Here is a 7655-nt window from a genome sequence, read left to right on the forward strand (position 1 = left end):
TTTACTGACATAATGCAAACTTATCTCCCATTATCCTCATAACAGAGAAAGGTAATTACATGAAAATTTAAGGGGTTGGTGAACTTTTCAAAAATCCCTAGATTTAAAAAAAAATTACTATAAATGTGTCATTGTACATGATACAGAAGTTATTTTCTTTTTTCATTTTTTTTCTATTTTTATTTTGTAATGCTCAGTTCCACAAGTTTTTGAGTTCCAAATTTTCACTCCCTCCTTCTCCTCTCCACTTTCCAGGTTATTATGAATTTTCTCTGCTTCTCATTTCTTATAGCACAATAGTACTCCATTACACTCATATACCACAACTTATTTGGCCATTCTTCAATTAAGGGGCATCCCCTTGATTTCCAATTCTTTGCCACCACAAAAGGAGCTGCTATAAATATTTTTGTACATATGAGTCCATTTCCACATTGTGTGATCACTTTGGGTACAGCCCTAGAACTGGTATTGCTGGGTCAAAGTGTATGCACATTTTTATAGCCCTTTGGGCATAGTTCCAAATTGCTCTCCAGAATGGCTGGATCAGTTTACAACTCCACCAAAAATGTAAGAGTCTTCTTAATTTCCCACATATTCTCCAGAATTTATCATTTTCCTTTTTTGTTATGTTAGCCAATCTGACAAGAGAGATGTGGTACCTAAGAGTTGTTTTCATTTGCATTTCTCTAATCAATAGTGATTTAGAGCATTTTTTTCATATGACTATCAATATCTTTAATTTCTTCCTCTGAGAACTGCTTGTTCACATCCTTTGACATTTTATCAAATTGGGAAATGACTTGCATTCTTATAAATTTGACTTAGTTCCCTGTATATTTTAGAGACCAGGCCTTTGTCAGAGAAATAGGTTGTAAAAATTGTTTCCCAATTTTTTGTTTGGCTTTGATTATACACAAACTTTTCAATTTATTATAATCAAAATTATCCATTTTGTATTTGTTAATGCTCTCTATCTCTTGTTTAGCCATAAATTCTTCCCTTCTCCATATATGTGACAGATAAACTATTTCTTGCTCTCCCAAATTGCTTATCATATCAGCCTTTACATCTCAATTTCAAACCCATTTTGACTGTATTATGGTATACTTGTAAGATATTGGTGTATATCCAGTTTCTGTCATTACTATTTATCTTTTTTCCCACAGTTTTTCTAAAATAGTGAATTTTTAATCTAGAAGTTGGACTCTTTGAATTTATCAAAGAGAAGATTGCTGTGTTCACTGACTACCATGTCTTTTGTACCTAACCTGTTTCAATGATCCACCATTCTATTTCTCAGCCAGTATCAAGGAGTTTTGATGACTGTTGCTTTATAATATAGTTTAATATGTGGTATGGCTAAGCCACTTCCCTAGCATTTCTTTTCATTAATTCCCTTGATATTCTGCACTTTGTGTTTTTCTGGATGAATTTATTATTATTTTATCCAGCTCTGTAAAAGAATTTTTGGCAGTTTGATTGGTATAGAACTGAATAAGTAAATTAATTTAGGTAAAATTGTCATTTTTATTATATTAGCTTGGCCTAACCATGAGCAACTGATGTTTTTGCATTTATTTACATCTGACTTTATTTGTGTGAAAAGTGTTTTGTAACTGTGTTCATATAGGTCCTGGATTTATCTTAGAAGGTAGACTCCCAAATATTTTATAGTCTACTGTAACTTTAAATGGAATTTCTCTTTCTATATCTTGCTGTTGGGCTTTGTTAGTAATATATAGGAATGCTGAGGATTTATGTGGGTTAGAGGTGATTTTTTCAAAAGGGCTGTGGAAAAAATAGTGATAAAACTAGTTGGGTCTTCCCCTTGAAGGAATCTTATCATTTAATAGAACAGTCAATCTTTGCCAAATGTTTGAGTTTGGCACAGAGAACAGGAAGAATTTGAGAAGCCTCTAGAAATGTATCCCTTAACAATTCAAAACAATGCATATTCTTTTTGGAAGACAACCAACTAAAAGATTAGTAAATATATACAAAAATGCAAAGGAACATAATGAAATTTCTAGAGAGAAGGACCTCCAAAAATGTCAGGAGAAGAGAGCTGACAAGATCTAGAGAAAGAAATATCTACCATATAATTTGAAGGAAGCTAGGAATTTTATGAAATAATACATGAGAAGAATATGTGTTCCCATCATAAGGAACTTCTTGGCCAAAGATATGCACCACAGTTATGGAAAATCATTTACAGGAAATAACTGAGATGCCTTTTTTTTTACCAGAAGGGCAAGTGACTTAAGGGTAATAATGCTTAAGAAGTCTAATAAAATCTATTGAAAACATAGTAAGAATGGCTTCAAATATCAAACAGAATAATTGGATTTTGTTATTGTAATTGTGTTGTGATATTTTTTTTTATCAGTAATATCATGCCCCTGAAGATTTTTGAGTAGAGGATGCATGGTCATCTGCGATTTACAAATATCAACTTGAAGCTATATGAGAATGGAGTGGAAAGTGAAGATACAAGAAGCATAGATTAATTAGAAGTTTCCTCACATAATGTAAGAAAGCAATGAACATCTGAATTTGGTTATATGTTGTACAAATGTAAAGATAAGGGAAAGGTAAAAGATATGTTGTGGCATTATACATAATAGTTTAATAGTTGATTTGATAATATTGGTGAGGGGCAAGAAAGAATACAAAATGATTCTAAGAGCACTCATCTTTAGTAGTGGAGGGAGGGTGGTGCCCCAAATAAAGCAGCAGATTGAATAAGGATAACAAAGTTAAAATATGAATTTCATTTTTAGTATGTTGAATTTGAAATCCCTATATAGCACTTCATATTAGAGATGTCCAGTTGGAATTTAGTAAGGAAAGGCTGAAGTTCAAGAGAGATTAAATTTGGTTATACATATTTGGGAGTAGCTATCTTGATGTGATAATTAAACTCATGAGGACTGATGAAATCATCATGAGAGTTTTTAGATAGAGGAGCTAAGAAGGCACTAGAAAGAAAATTCTCACAATGTGCACCCAGTTACCAAAAAGAAATCAATGTTCCAGGAATGCAGAGCAAGAATGTGTGAAGAAAACCAAGAAAGATCAATTTCACAGAAGTCAAGGCAGTATAGTGGCAAAGTAGAAATGGTGGTAAACCATACTAGAAGTTGTACAAGAAATTAGGAAGAGAGTAGAGAAAAAAAATCACATGTAGAAGCTAAACTCTTTTGATAACTTTTACGAGTTGAATTTTACCTGACTGGTGGCACCAATAACTTTATTTTACAGGAGAGTGGAGAGGGAGATTGTGAAAAGGGGTGGTACATATACCAACAAGCTTTCTTAGGAGTTTAGCTAGGTAAAGTAAGAGCTATTATACAGAAATAATTTCAGTTAATGAGGACTTCAAGTGCCTTTTTTTTCCTAAAGAATAAGAATTTTGAACATATATGTCAGTGGAGGGAGGGAAGTAACTGTAAGGATAAAATGAAGATAAGAGGAAATTAAGTAATGATCAAGGCAGCAAGCTCTCCAAGGAGATGGGAGAGGATATGATCAACAGATTAAGTAAAAGGTTTAGCTTTGGAAAAGAGAAGCAATACTTCTTGATTAGGCACTGAAGAAAAGAAGGAAAATGGGGGTGGGAATGACAAATACAGAGTTTAATATCTTACATACGAGAGAAAAGGGATGGTCGCATCATTTCAGATCATGAGGATTTGAAAAATTAGAATGCTTAACCTTGTTTTTGGGGAGAGTTTGTTCATATGCTAAAAGTTAGTTATTTTTCTTTTCATTATCTGATCATGATTTTCTTTTTTGAGTATACATTTATGTCCAATAATTTATTGTGTGTGTTGGTGTTGGTAGTGAAATCTTTTTGCATAGCTTATCTGAAGGTATTTTTTCAACTTTATCATCATTTCAGAGTGAAGGTAGGTAAAGGGTGAAAGGAATGAGCTTACGGTTGGTTTCCATATGCAGACAATAAAATTTATTGGGAGTATATTTAATGGAACACAGGAATGTGCCCATTTGTCTTTTTAATATACCTACATTCTGTATCTTTTCATTTAAAATATCCGGAAATTTACCCTGGCTGCATGTACATCCAATAATGAATTTCATGGTAAAATCAAGGTCTTCCATTAAGAATGAGAAAACTTGGAATAAATGACTCCAGTTTCTTCCACACAATAAGCGTTTCATAAAGCCATTTTAGATATTTCATTTTTTTATATTTACCAGCACTTTACCAAAAGTGCTTTGTGAACATTTTTGTGCTAGTGGTTGACAATTGTTCACTCCCTTGTATCATCACTCCCTCTGTATTCTCTCAAGTGTAGATTAATATCCTTCTGTGGCTCAAGGTGAAAAATTGTAATTGACTCCTCCATCCATTTCAAATAAAAGAATGATAGAACAGGAAGGGAGCTTATGTGTACATTTTAGACAAAATAGTTGGTTGATGAATTATAATGAATGTCATCATAGCATTAAACACAAATGGATTTTTGCTTCAATGGATATTTTTGAAACTTCTTTGTCAATGACTACATGTCTTTCTTTCTACCTTGTTTTAATGAGGAGATCCCTTGGCAAGGCAGCATGATGAAGCCTCAGAGTCTTTTTTGGTATTGCTATATAAATATTATCAAAATGATCAAACATAGGATTCTATTAGGTTCAGCTTTCCCCTCAGGCATATTCAAAATTGGAAAGAATGTGATCTTCCCCAGCTCTGTGAAGGAAGGCCTGGGAAGTGTTTTAGTAGAACAAAACATATTTAGAGTTAGAAGGTTTAGGATTAATTTATGGCCCTGCCACTTCTCAGCTGTCTTTTCAAACACTTCCTTACCACAGCATAGCACTAAAAATGCAGAATGGAGAGAGATTATATAAAGTATCTGATTCAATCAGTAAACTGACATTCATAGAACTTAAGGTATTTGCCTATGCAGCTACATGACAGGGAGGTTGTACCTGTGGATAGAAAGTCAGGATTGGAATCAGGAAAATCACATTCCTGAGTTCCAACTTGGTCTCAGACACTGTCTAGCTGTGTGACCCTGGTCAAGTTTCTTACCCCTGTTTGCCTCAGTTTCCTCATGCATTAAAAGAGCTGGAGAAGGAAATGCCAAACTACTCTGGTATCTTTTCCAAGAAAACCTTAAATGAGTTCATGAAGAACCAGAGAAATCTGAAATGATTGAACAAAAAAAATGAACATGAAAGGCATTAAAAAGACCTATGACTAGCTGTGTGACTTTGGGCAAGTCAATTAACCCCAATTGCCCTTCCCTCCCTCATCAAAAAAAAAAAAAGAAAGAAAGAAAGAAAGAAAGAAAGAAAGAAAGAAAGAAAGAAAGACCTATGATCTGAGTTCAATGCCAGGATTTCTTTTTTTTTTTAATTACACACAGAATCACAGAATTTGTGAGTTGTGGGGCAGCTCCATAACCCATCTAGTCCACCCTACATACAACCTACAGCAATAGGACTTTCCACTATAATACACTACTAAAGTGGTTACCAAAGGATCACCATTCTGCCTTTGATGTCTTACCATAGGTGAGAGGCTCAGTTAGAGGCTCAGTTTTCTCATTTCTACAAGGGAGATAACAGTATTGCATTAACTGCTCTTAGGGTTACCAAATATCTATTAAGTGTGTAGCAAAATTTAAAGTATTATAAAGTATATTGTGTTCCACGATGACTAGTATTGATCCCTAAATTGCCTTAAAATCTAAATATGTGGTCCTATTACTGGTAGATTGGTTTTCCTTTTTTCACAATTACTCCGTTGTTTTATTACATAGACATGGCTTTTGAATAAATAGCATTAATTTGCACATACTTTTAGCTAATTCTGTGGAAAGGGGTTTCTAACTGGCAGTTGGAAGTTTCTGTCTTGTGATTCACTAGCTATATCTACAACCAAGAAATAAAGAAAATTGAATTTAATATTTTATAATCACCATTCTTTATTTAATTTTACCTGAAGTTATAAAGTGTCATTCCCAAAATCCACCATATTGAAAAAAATAAGTATAAAAATACCACCAGTCAGTAAATTGGCAAATAAATAAATCTCACCATAAATATGTATAACCAATTAAGATGAATTCCCAATTTATCCATGTCCAAAAATACATGACTCTAGAAGTTTAATTCATAATTTCTCTGGCATTTCGCATGTTTCATCTTCAGCTTTCTGGTATCATGTTGTATCATTGCATTGGTGAGAATCCTAAACTATTTTCAGTGTTTTTTTTCCCATCTACAATGTGCGCATTTTAAAAGTGTGTATATTTTTCCTCTTTCTGTTCAATTCACTCTACATCAATTGAGAGAAGTTCTCCCAATTTGCTTTGAAATTATCCATTCCATCATTTTTATGGCACTATAATATCCCATTAAATGCATAAACTGTAAATTGTTAGCCTTCTTCAATAGGAGGGTACACCTTTACTTTCCTTTTTTTAACTGAACCACAAATATTTGAATTTAGATGGTTGCTTTCTAATTTTCTTTGATCTTTTTGAACTATACCCTTAATAGTAGTATATCTGAGTACACAGAGGTTTGAGCAGTTTAATAACTTTGATGTATAATTCAAAATTGCTTTCCATAATGATTGAGCTATCAATTTACTCTCTCTCTCACTCTCTCTCTCTCTCTCTCTCTCTCTCTCTCTCTCTCTCTCTCTTGTTTTCTCTCTGTATATATATAGATATAGATAGATACCAAAATAGATAGATATAGATGGATATAGATAAAAATACATAGATAGATAGATAGATAGATAGATAAAAGCTTCTTCTTGAAGGAGCCTATCCCCATGTATTGGCAAACAATTGATCTAACCTAAATTTTAATGATGCTTAATTGCTTTGGTAGAATTTACAGAAGAATAAATTTTAATGATGACTAATTATTTGATAGAATTTACAGAAGATTAAGGAAACATATTTCATAATGAGGAATAATTTATAAGTTCCTGAATATCTATGTCTATTAACATTTTGTCTCAGGGCAATCTGCTGACAGGACTGGGGCATAATAAACCTGTAATCAGTCTTTTAAATCCTTTACCGAAGAGATCCCTGGCTATGGATAGAAATCAAGATAAATATAAAATAAAGTAAATTTACTTAGAAGTGAGAGTACTACATAAACATCTGCTGTAAAATACCTCAGCATCACTATGCCCATTTCATCAAAATTAAGATGTTTAACAAGATTATTTATAAATCACATTTTGAGAAAAAGAATAATATTTTCTCATTGACTTCTGCTATTAAAAGGAAACATTATTCCCAAATATTAGAAGTAATTTCTTAAAGTGAAATATATATTTTTAATTGATAAAATATAACCCCTTAGGACACCTAGGTGAGGCAGTGGATAGAGAGCCAACTCTGGAGTCAGGAGGACCTGAGTTCAAATCCGACCTCAGGCTGGTGGCACTTACTAGCTGTGTGACTCTGGGTAAGTCACTTATCCCTGATTTTCTCTCAGAATATATACATGCATACATGTATATGCACATGTATGTATGTGTGTATGTGTGTGTGAAGCCACACACACTCACACCCCACCTCCTTGTCATGTCATAGTATATATGTTGGAAATTGGCAAAACAATCCGTTTCCTATCTCCAACCTTTTATATAGCCA

The sequence above is a fragment of the Trichosurus vulpecula genome, chromosome 6 (assembly GCF_011100635.1).
Source record: "Trichosurus vulpecula isolate mTriVul1 chromosome 6, mTriVul1.pri, whole genome shotgun sequence".
In the NCBI taxonomy this organism is placed as follows: domain Eukaryota; kingdom Metazoa; phylum Chordata; class Mammalia; order Diprotodontia; family Phalangeridae; genus Trichosurus; species Trichosurus vulpecula.